Here is a 10,682-nt window from a genome sequence, read left to right as displayed (position 1 = left end):
ACACAACTGCACTTGCGGGCGAAAGTATCTGTGAGGGTCGGAGGTGGCTGGATGCCCACCTATCCTCGCTTGCCAACCCTCTGTGGCCCTCTGCTCCCAGGGGAATTCCCCCAACAGACTAGAGGCCCCAACCAGGGTCTCCTTTCCTGGGGAGGGAGAGGAGTGGAGCTCCTCCCTTAACCCCCCTGGAGCTGCCATTTTTCTCTCTCACAAGAACACACCCTTTCATCCTGTGGCTGTCTGTCTCTACGGTGGTGGGAGCACCAGCAAGGCTGGAACCGGAGTGGGTGGGGAAAACAGCTATGCTGAGCTGCTGAGAAAGTCCCCTGTCTGGCTGCCCACCAACACCAGCTCCCAGCTGGGGCTGCCACGTTGCCCGCGGACCCCCAGCCAAGGCCAGAGCCCGCGGAAGAGACGTCCGACTTACCCGGAGGCCGCAGCGAGGCACGTCCACACCCATCCGGAGGCGCCGTCGGGGCAGGAGAGGAGCAGCCACGGCCAACAGTTCTTCAACTGGCAGCTTTAGTTGTGAGAGGGGAGACGTAAAGCATGCCACTGAAGAACTGCTGCGCGGTAGCCAGGCGGGCCCACCAGGCGCAGAGCCTGCGGAGCGAGCGGGGACACGTTAGACGGCGCGCACGGACCCCGGGCGGGCAGACACGGGCGCGCAGCCGCCGCCGCCGCCGCCCTGGCCCGGCGAAGGAAAGCCCTGCGCAGCCTCCCCGCCTGCCTTCTCCCCAGGCAGCGGCGGCGGCGGCGCCCTCTGGCCTCCGGCTGGATGCCGAAGGAACCAGCAGCTTCCGCCCGAGCAGCTCTGACTCATCCCCGCTGGAGCGCCGCTCGGCCAAAGGGCTCCGCTCGCCCCCTCGGGGCCCCGGCGCGGCACGCCCCCTCGGCCCGGCCAAAGGCAGCACCTCCACCGCGGGGACCCTCGCCGACGCCGGGCAGCAGCAAGCCCGGCTCCGGGGCCGCCACTTACCCCGCCAAGGGGCGCGACGCGCATTCCACGCGCGTTTTGCTCCGGATGCTCCGCATTCCAGCCCGTCGGCCGCGCTGAACTTCGGCCCGAGGGCGGCCCGGCCGGACTCCACCCCCTCCTGGCGGGGGTTTCGAGGCATGAATCAGCAGCCGGCCCGGGCCAAGGCTGTGGCCCGGGCGCGCTCCGACGGCGCGGCGGAGGAAGGGGCTCCGTGCCGTCCATGGGGTGTTGTCCGGACGCCTCCCCGGCAGGGCGCGCCAAACTTTCGCGGAGTGGGAAGCGGAGTTGGCCGCCCGGGGAAGAAGGCGGCTGGTCTCGGGACTCCCCCTCGGGGTCGGGGGACAGCCACACGAGACACCCCCAGCCGGGTCTCCGCACAGGTCGGGCGCGGGGCAGCGAGACGCCCCTCCCCGGCCGGGCAAAAGGGAAGGTGACCTCCGGCGGGGGCGGCGGCGGCGGGGCGGGTGCCACCCACTGGAAACCCTATAACCGGCCTCTGGTTGCATAAGCGGCGCCGGCCGCAGCCCAGTCTCAGCAACCCCGTCGAGTAACCCTTTCGCCCCCACCCCGAAGGAGGGCAGGGACCCCGCTTGGCCCGGAGGGGGAGGGAGCAGCAGGGGGGCGAGGGGGAGTCAGCGGGACCCCTGGACGGCCACCTCCGTCGAGGGAGGAACCCCCCCGCCACCTCTGTCATTCCGGGGTAGGAACCCCGCAGCTGGCCGAAGGGACCCCGGCTCAAGGGGCGGGGCCGGGCTCGCGACTGGGCGCCCCTTCCCTTCTCCCTCTCCGCCCGCCCGCCGGCCGGCCGCCTGCCTGCCCGCCCGCCCGCCCCGCCGCACTCACCGGCTCCCGCTGCCTCTGATCAGCTGGCGGCCTCGCCTGCCGCCCAGTCGCCGCCCAGCCGTCGCCGCCCCCCGATTGGCAAGCGAGCCCAGCCAATTAGCGCCGTCGGCGGCCTCCCTGGGCCCCGTCCCGCTGCAACGTGCGAGCCAAGCCGGCCGTGATTGACAGGAGCTGAGCCGGGGAGGGGAGGGGAGGGGAGAGGGGGCCCGGCTGGCTGGCCCAGGGAGACCCCGCGGCCGCGCCAGGGGCTGCCGGGAAATGTAGTTTGGGGAGCACCGGCTCCGGCACCCTCCCGGCATGCCCGGCGCCGCCGCCGCCGCCGCTGTGAGTTGGCATTTTCGAGGGGAGTAAAAGCTGCGGCGGGGCGAGCCCGTCTGGGGGGCCGGGAAAGAGGCTCTCTGGACTCGGAGGGGGCCCTCCAATGAATGCAATAGGGGAAAGCGGCGGGGGGGGGGTCATCCCTGGCAACTGATGCCATTAATGCTGATTGCAAGACTTTCTGTCTGGCTCGCTTTGCAAGCCAGCTCCCTCCCCCTCGCCCGCCCCCTTTTTTTGCTCCCGGGGTCGCGCGCACTGCAGCTTTAACGAGAGTTCCAGCTCAATGACGCAGGCAAAGATTCCGAGATGTTGCAAACTGCGGGAGCCAATCGGAAGCGCCTCTCTCGTCCTTCGCCGCCGCCCGCCAATCGGAGCCCGCCGAGGGGGCGTGGCCCAGGGAACTCAGTTGAACCCGGTGACTTGGCAATCCGGGCAGGGCGGACGATGACTGCGCAAATTGTTTAAAGGGACAGACGCCCGATGTGCCCTGCTGCGCCTCCCGCCGTGGGAAGGCGCGGGTGGGGGTGGGGAGCTCCGCGGGAGAACTCGGGAGAGAAGTGCCGGGGATCGGGGCGGGGGAAGAAGGGCGAAACAAGAGCGCCCCGGAGCATGTGCAGAGGACTCTAGCGCAGGCCCCGTTTCCTCGCATCCACGGCTCGGGCTCGGGCGGGGCGGGGTGCGCTGGCCTGGGCGAGGGTGGGGCGCCTCTGGGTGTCTGGGGGGATGCGTCATTGGCGGGAGGACGAAGAGGCTTCTGGACACAGGCGCCGTGTGAACGCACCACGTTTGACGGCTCTTGCCTTTAAGGGCTACCGATCGCTGCCAATGTGAGGATGAGTCAGGGGGATTCACCTGCTCCCCACCTGCCCAGATGCGCTCGCCTTACACGTGCGAACCAATTCTCCCTGGCAAAACCGTTCTAGCTGCTCAGCTGGTGGGGGTGGGGGAATTGTGGTTCGCGCTAAACGGGAGGCAGTCTCTGAGCACATGCTCGCCCATTCCCCATAGCCGCAGAGGCCCGTCTCTGCCCTCCGGAGGAGAGTTTTCCAGAACGAAGGCGGAGCCCTCGCGAGAACCCTGACCTCCAGGACCTATTCCAACTGCCGCCCCACTTCCCGGCCAGAAGCCCCCTTTTGAAGCCTATGAACCAATGCATTGCATTCACACGAACACCCTCAGTGAAGCTTCTGCCGCTTTAAGAAAGTTTGGCCGCCCTTCGCCCCAGTCACAGCTGATGGATGCAAAGCAGCAACCGGGACCTCAGGGGGCCAATCAGCTGTTTCCACATCCCGCCCACGTGATTACCACGCGCCTGAGGAGCCGCAGCGGCGGCCGTGCAATCAACCGGAGGGGGGGCAGCCCACGTGCGCCACTTCCCCGAAACTGGATCTTAAAGGGGCCGCCGCCCGCATACTCCCGCCCCCCACTCCGGAAGAAGCCCCCTTGCTCTCAGCGGTGGAAAAGCGCGAAGCACCGCGTTGCGAGTTACGATTTTTTTGCACGTGTAGACGGCATTGGCGAAGTTTCCTCCTTTGGAGCAAGGGCTCATCATAAGGACAAGGCGAGCCCTGCTGGCTCAGGCCACAGCTAGCTCACAATAGTCCAGGGAGTGCCCTGTTCTCCCAGTGGCTGAACAGTGAGAAAGCAGCAAGCAGGATCCAGGGTGGAAATCAAAGCACTGCTGCCTGTCGGTGTGGAAACAGAGCATGGCCACAGTGGCTGGGAGCCATCCAGAGCCCTCCCCTCCATGACCAAAGAGCCACATGCAGAAGGTCCAGGCAGAGCTGGGAGGAGAGACTTTGCCCCAAACCTGGAGAACTGTTGCTGCCAGTCCATGCTGAGCCCCCTGGCTAGCTGCTCCTGTTGGGAGTGGGGCACAGAGGCCGCCCTGGTGCAGCCTGGGCCTTCCCCTCCTGCTCTTTTGCTCCTCTGACGCTGGCCAGGCGCAAATGGACACATCGTGCCCAAAGAGGACTGCAGCCTAACTGAGAGGCTGGGGAGGGAGAGGGAAGAGGCTCCTTGCCAAATCCTGGCCACGGAATCGGCCACGAGGCTGAGCAGAAGCCCAGCCAGCATGGAGGAAGCAGGCTGATGTTGGAGGGTGGAAGGATGGTGGGGGAGGCAAATGAGAACTCTAGATGTGATAGGTGCATATTGCGAAGGCTTCTGAGAAGGAGGAGGAGGAGTCCGAGTGGCTGGAGGGAGACTTTGTTAAGCCCTAATTAGCCTAAGCGGCTTTTGGAGGTGGCTTCCTAGTCGTCAGCCTCTAGCAAGGAGGCCAAAAGGGCCCATAGGGAGGCAGAGGGTTTTTGAGCAAGGCCACCTGTCTGGGATTCTCTAGCCATGATTTCTGCATTGCAGCGGGTTGGAATAGATGGCGCTTGGGGGTCCCTTCCACCACTACAATTCTATGCTTTTATTATTCTCTCATTCTGCCTCTTTGGTCAGGTTCAAGGGGGGGCACTTTGGGAGGGCTGTGGGGGCTGCTGCCTATGAGGGTGAGGATCTAAGGCACAGGAGGCTTGGAAGGGTCTCAGGAGGCGAAGAGGCCAAGTGCATGGGCACAGAGGCCCTGCTTGGCATGCAGGTGGCTCTGTCCCCACTGGCGGCATCTCCAGGTAGGCCTGAAGCCCTGGGAGAGCCACTGCTGCTGGTCCGTGTGGAGCACAAGAATATTCTGATGGTAAAGGTCAAGGGACCCCTGACCATTAGGTCCAGTCATGGCCGACTCTGGGGTTGTGGCGCTCATCTCGCTTTATTGGCCGAGGGAGCCGACGTACAGCTTCCAGGTCATGTGGCCAGCATGACTGAGCCGCTTCTGGCGAACCAGAGCAGCACACGGAAACACCGTTTACCTTCCCGCTGGAGCGGTACCTAGTTATCTACTTGCACTTTGATGTGCTTTCGAACTGCTAGGTTGGCAGGAGCAGGGACCAAGCAACAGGAGCTCACCCTGTCGCGGGGATTCAAGCCACTGGCCTTCTGATCGGCAAGTCCTAGGCTCTGTGGCCCACAGTGCCACCTGCGTCCTCTTCTGATGGAGGTGGCCACTAACTACAACGACTCTGCTCTGCAGAGTTGGGAGGCAGTAAATGCTTCTGAATCCTGGTTGCTAGAAACTGCAGGTTGCTAGAAATGCACTCAGGTCCCACTTGCGGGTTCCCCATTTAGGCACCTGGTTGGTGACAGGATGCTGGAGCAGATGGACCACTGGCCTGATCCAGCCTGCGCTTCGCATGTTCTTATGACTCAGCAGAAGGCAGCTTCTCTTGTCCCTGTGAGGAAGCAGGCCAAGAAGCCTCAGGAGGGCTGTTGAGAGAGAACTGAGGCAATATGTTTATTCCTCACAAGCTTGACACAGCAGCTTCTGTTTCACCCAAACACACTGACCTCTTCCTCGGGCCTGCCTTGGCAACTTAGTCCCTGGAGGTGACCTGTTACATAGGGACCAGATGCCCCAGGAGAGACAGGAGACAGCGGGATGGGGTCCACCAACTCACTCCAGGCGGCTGCAACTCCTTTCCCTCCCTCTGGAGTCTGCCAAACCCTGAAAGTTGCTTCCCCCTGCTTGCCCCCTCCTCCTCTGGGGCAGTCCCTGCTCTCCCCTCCCCAGTCCTGGCTTGCCTCTCCTGTCCTTGCAGAACTCCTGGCCAGCCAAGGCCCCTCCAGACCCTGCCAGAAGCTGCAGAGCAAATCAGGCTTCTGCACATGAGCCCATGCCCCAGCAATGTCAGCTATGTGCCTCCGCCCTTCCTGCAGCATGTGGGCCTGGCGGAGCCCTGGAGGCAGCTCAGGGTGGCAGGGGCTCCCTTTCCAGCCAGAGAGACAGAGGTGCCCAGGAGTGGTGCCACACGGTGGGTGGCAGGAGAGGCAGAGGACTCAGGAGTCTGGCAGGCAGCCCCCCTGGAAGGGGGAAGGTACCCAGGGAGGGCTTTTCTAACCAGGAAATGCCACGCCCTTCCCTTTGGTGCTGGAGGGGCAGGGCAAACCCACCTGGGCAGCAAAGGCCCCCACAAGCAGCTCCTGGTTCCCCTGCCAGACCTTGCCTGCATGTGTGAACACAGGTGTAAAGGGCACCATCCTGGGGGATGCCACGTGGGAGGGGGAAAGGCAGCCTCTGCCGGGGCCCCTCCGCCCTCAGCAGCCCTGGGGTGTAGAGGGAGGGAGCCTAGCTTGTCTCACTCTCCAGACATTCCTGGATGAGTCATGGGAGGAGGCGGCAGAGGAATGCTCTGTGGCCACAGGGGCAGCAGCAGAAATCCAGCAGTCGTGGCCTTCGCCCTTCCCATGTCACCTGAAACAGCCCCCCCCCCATTGGCCTGGAGGGTGTGGGGAGGCCAGAGAGCAGCTGACCCAAGGCTGGAGGCCTGGAGCAAGGGAATTGGCAGCAGAGATGGGGTGAGGAAGATGGACCTAGGCCCAGGCAGCTGCTTTTGCTGCTGGGGTTCCAGGCCCATCTCACGACTCCCGGTGCCAACTAGGAGGGCTGTGGCAGAATCATAGAATTATACAGCTGGAAGGGGCCCTCCAGGGTCATCTAGTCCAACCCCCTGTGATTCAGGAATGGCAGCTAGAGAGGAAGAAGAGTTTGGATTTGATATCCCACTTTATCACTACCCTAAGGAGTCTCAAAGCGGCTAACATTCTCCTTTCCCTTCCTCCCCCACAACAAATACTCTGTGAGGTGAGTGGGGCTGGGAGACTTCAGAGAAGTGTGACTGGTCCAAGGTCACCCAGCAGCTGCATGTGGAGGAACAGAGACACAAACCCGGTTCCCCAGATTACGAGACTACTGCTCTTAACCACTAAACCACACTGGCTCTCAATAATAATAATAATAATAATAATAATAATTTATTTATACCCCACCCATCTGACTGGGCTTCCCCAGCCACTCTTGGCAGCTTCCAACAAAATATTAAAATAGGCAACGCGTGTTTGGAAATCTCCAGTGAAGAAGGCAGGAGGCTTTCCTTGGGGCAAATGGTTTCTGAGCCATCTCAGCCAGAAACCTGGCTCTTCCCCTGGGGGTTTCTAAAAGGAAAAAAGAATCAACTCCTCTCCTAGGGAAGGCGGCTGCAGCCGCGGCCACCTCCGCTTCTGCGTTAGACGGAGGACACGAGGAAGAGGCTCCCACTCCCCGGCTCCCCCGTCGGCCCTGCCCGACGCCCCCCATCGCCAGCCCCGTTAGGCGCCCTGCGGCCCTTCGGCTGCCCGAGCCTTTACGAGCCGCCGCCTCGCCAGCGCCACTTTCCCGACTGCGGCCTCGGGGCGCCTTTGCGCCGCTCTGACCTCCGCAGAACCTCCTCCTGGCCGCCCGGGACTGAAATAGCCGCCGCCGCCGCCGCCGCCGCCGCCGGGCTATGTATAGGCCGCTGCCTCGGGCACCCAGCGGGGACTTGCGTAACTCCCCTTGGCCGCCCCTGGGGAGGGCAGCGCAGCATCTCCGGCGCCCCTGTGCCAAGGTGAGGGGCGCCCATCACCGGGGCCGCGCGCGCGCACCCGTCCGGGCGCCGACCCGTTTCCCTCGAGTCCACCTTGGACAGGGGAGAACTCGGGCAAGGCTCACCCCTCCGCGAAGGGAAGGAGGTTTCTTTTATTCCCATTTCCCGGAGGGGAGACTGAGGCTGAGAGGCGCGCAGCAAATCCCAGGAAGGCGACAGCCACGCACATCTCCCCCCCTGGTGCTTGGCCGTCCCCTCGCAGCCCTCGCCCCCCTCAGGCGCCCCTTGCTCAGACCCCTGGCCCGTCTCCCGAGGAAGGAGGGTCATCAGCCGGGCGAATGCCTGCGGACCCAGCTAAGGAGTTAGCTCAGAAGCAGGCAAGCCTCGCCTCTCCCTCCATTGACCATTTTTACTCCCCCCCCCCCCTGCTGTGAGAGGAGAAGCTCCTCGGGGGCAGGCAGGAGGGGGCGACTCTTTGCAGCGGCGCAGTGGCGTAGCGTGGGGGGTGCAGGGGGGCCCGGCCGCACCGGGCGCAACATCTGGGGGTTAGGGTTAGGGGGCGCAAATCCACGGGTTAGGGGGCGCAAATCCATGGGTTAGGGGGCGCAAATTACTTGCCTTGCCCCGGGTGCTGACAACCCACGCTACGCCACTGCAGCGGCGAGAGTGCCGGGCTGGGACCCCGGAGAGACCCCAACTACAGTTCCTGCTCAGTGTGACCCTGGGCCACGCACGGTCTCTTTCTTAGCCTACCCCCCCCCCCGCGCAGGGCTGGTTGGGAGGATAAAATCGGAAGGTGGGATAGAAATAGGAAGAGGATGGGTCAAAACTGACCCCTTTCCTGAACCAATTAAAGGTATTTTTCAGTTTTTAGAAGGCAAACAACTATCCCAAGCGGCGAAAATACATTTTATCCACTGCGCTGTGCGCTGTCGGTGGGGAGGCAGGAGAGACTAGAAGAAGAATCAAGGGATCATAAGAGACCCCCGACTTGCTCTCCTTCAGGGCTCACCCAAAAGTTCCCCGAAGGAAAACCCCTTTCTCTAAAACCTGGCTGGGGCGCCATCTGCTGGCCACAGGGAGATGGTTTTGCTTATTTATCTTTCAGGTAACTATTTAGGCATTCCTTCCCAGCACATAGGGTTGTATTGCTTATCTCTTGCGTTGGCTTTGACCTTTCAAAGCCTCAAACTGCATGGGATAAGAATTTCTCAACAGCTGCTCATCCCACAAAATGATGCTCCTTTTCTGCCCCCACCCACCAATTACTGGATGGTGGCTGGTGAGTTATGGAAACAGAGTCTTTCCAGTTGTGGTACCCAAAGTCTGGAATAGCTTTGCAAGAGATATCCTCCTATCCTTGTCTCTGCAGATACTATTTTGCCTAGCTATGAACTAGCCGCTGAATGCCTATAGCCACTGCCAGAGGCCTCTGAGTGCCTATTGCTGGGAAACTAAATTGGGGGGAGCTTGCATGCTTCCCTTTGGGGGCACCTGGTTGGCCAATGTGAAAGCAGGAGGCTAGGCTAGATGGGTCTCCTTTGGCCTGGTCCAGCAGCCAGGCTCTTATTATGGTCCTATGGAACCTCCAGGTCCACAGGCAGTCTACCTAGACTCCTGTGAGGCCGGGATGCCAGACTAGATAGCCCTGCTTTGGCCAGATCCAGCTGCTGCTCTTAGGAAGGATGAGATAGGTGAACCGAGGAGAGTTAGGCTTAGTGTGTCTCCTAGTCACAATGGCAAGGTTCTTCCTCCCCTGTGAGAGGCAGCTCTGAATACCAGTTGCTGGGAATAGCAAACTGGGAGAGCAGCAGTTTGGGGGTCCTGCTGGGGGGCTTCCCAGGAGAGGCATCTGCTTGGTCACCCAAAAATGGTGGAGTGGAAAGTTACCAGGAGGAAGCAGCACCTCAGAATATTGGGAGGGAGCTGGTGTGGTGCAGGGGTGAGAGCAGCCATGGGGCCCCACAGATGAGGGGTGGGAGTCCATCCACTTCTTCAGTCTGTCAGGGTTGGTGTCTCAGACTAGGCCTGAGGAGACCCGAGATCAGGTGTGATGCGTTCTGCCCAACACAATGGGAGGAGGCCCAATGGGGCTCAGCTGGCTGAGGAATATTGACCTGTCAGTGAAAATTGTTAGGGGGGGGCTTGGCCCCTACGGTCCCCCAATAGATAGCGCAGCTGCCCAAGATAATAAAACTCAGCAACCAGCCCAACTTGGGCCCATTGCTACCCCTAAATCTAGTCTACCTCTCAGGATTGTTGTGACGATAATTTGGGGAAGGGGAGGAACAAGGAACAAGATACACAGCTTTGAACTCTTTGGAGCAACAATTTGCTGTAAATGAATTGCTTTTAGCAGCAGCTGAGATTTGCAGAGTAGTGGGGGCCAGGAAGGCAACCCCCCCCCCCGCAGAACTACAAGGGCTTCATGCAAAGGTGGCGACTCCCACCCCCACCCTTCAGATGTTACTGGACCTACAACTCCCAGCACCATGACCTGCCCATTGGCCATGCTGCGATGGGAGCTGGAGTCCAGCAAGATTTGGGGTGCCCCAGGTGCCCCACCACCCCATAGATCTGATCTTCAGAGAGGGCCCTGGAGTGCTTGTACAATCCAGGGAGGTCACGACCCGACCTTTGGGAACAAAGGAGAAAGCTTCCAGCAGCCTTTGCCCACCCGCTGGGGCTGATGGGAGTTGAAGTCCGAGGCGCCTGGAGGGGCAGAGGGTGGGCTCGCAGGCTCCTCTTCCTCGCGCAGCCTGCCCACCTTTGCCGGCTGTGTAGCAACAGCCGCCACCGCGGAAAAGGACGAGGGTGGCGCCCCAGCAGTTGCCACCAGGGGGCATCGCAGCTCCAGATGCTACAGTGGTGGGTGCGGGGGGGGGGGGAGAAACGGGGGGGGGGTCGGGTCGGGTCTGGAGTTCCCGGGCGGGTCAATGATGTTCCTTCCAACCCGCCCACGCACCAAACTCAAATTCAAAAGAAGGGCGGGGAGGGGGGATGCAGCACGGCAGAGACGGTTTGTGGCTTTTTTTCAGCTTTATAAGGCACAGTATGGATTGTGACCCGCGCCCATCATTCGGGGAAAAATCGTCAGC

The sequence above is a fragment of the Podarcis cretensis genome (assembly GCF_951804945.1).
Source record: "Podarcis cretensis genome assembly, chromosome: 15".
Taxonomy (NCBI): domain Eukaryota; kingdom Metazoa; phylum Chordata; class Lepidosauria; order Squamata; family Lacertidae; genus Podarcis; species Podarcis cretensis.
This window is presented reverse-complemented; position numbering follows the sequence as displayed.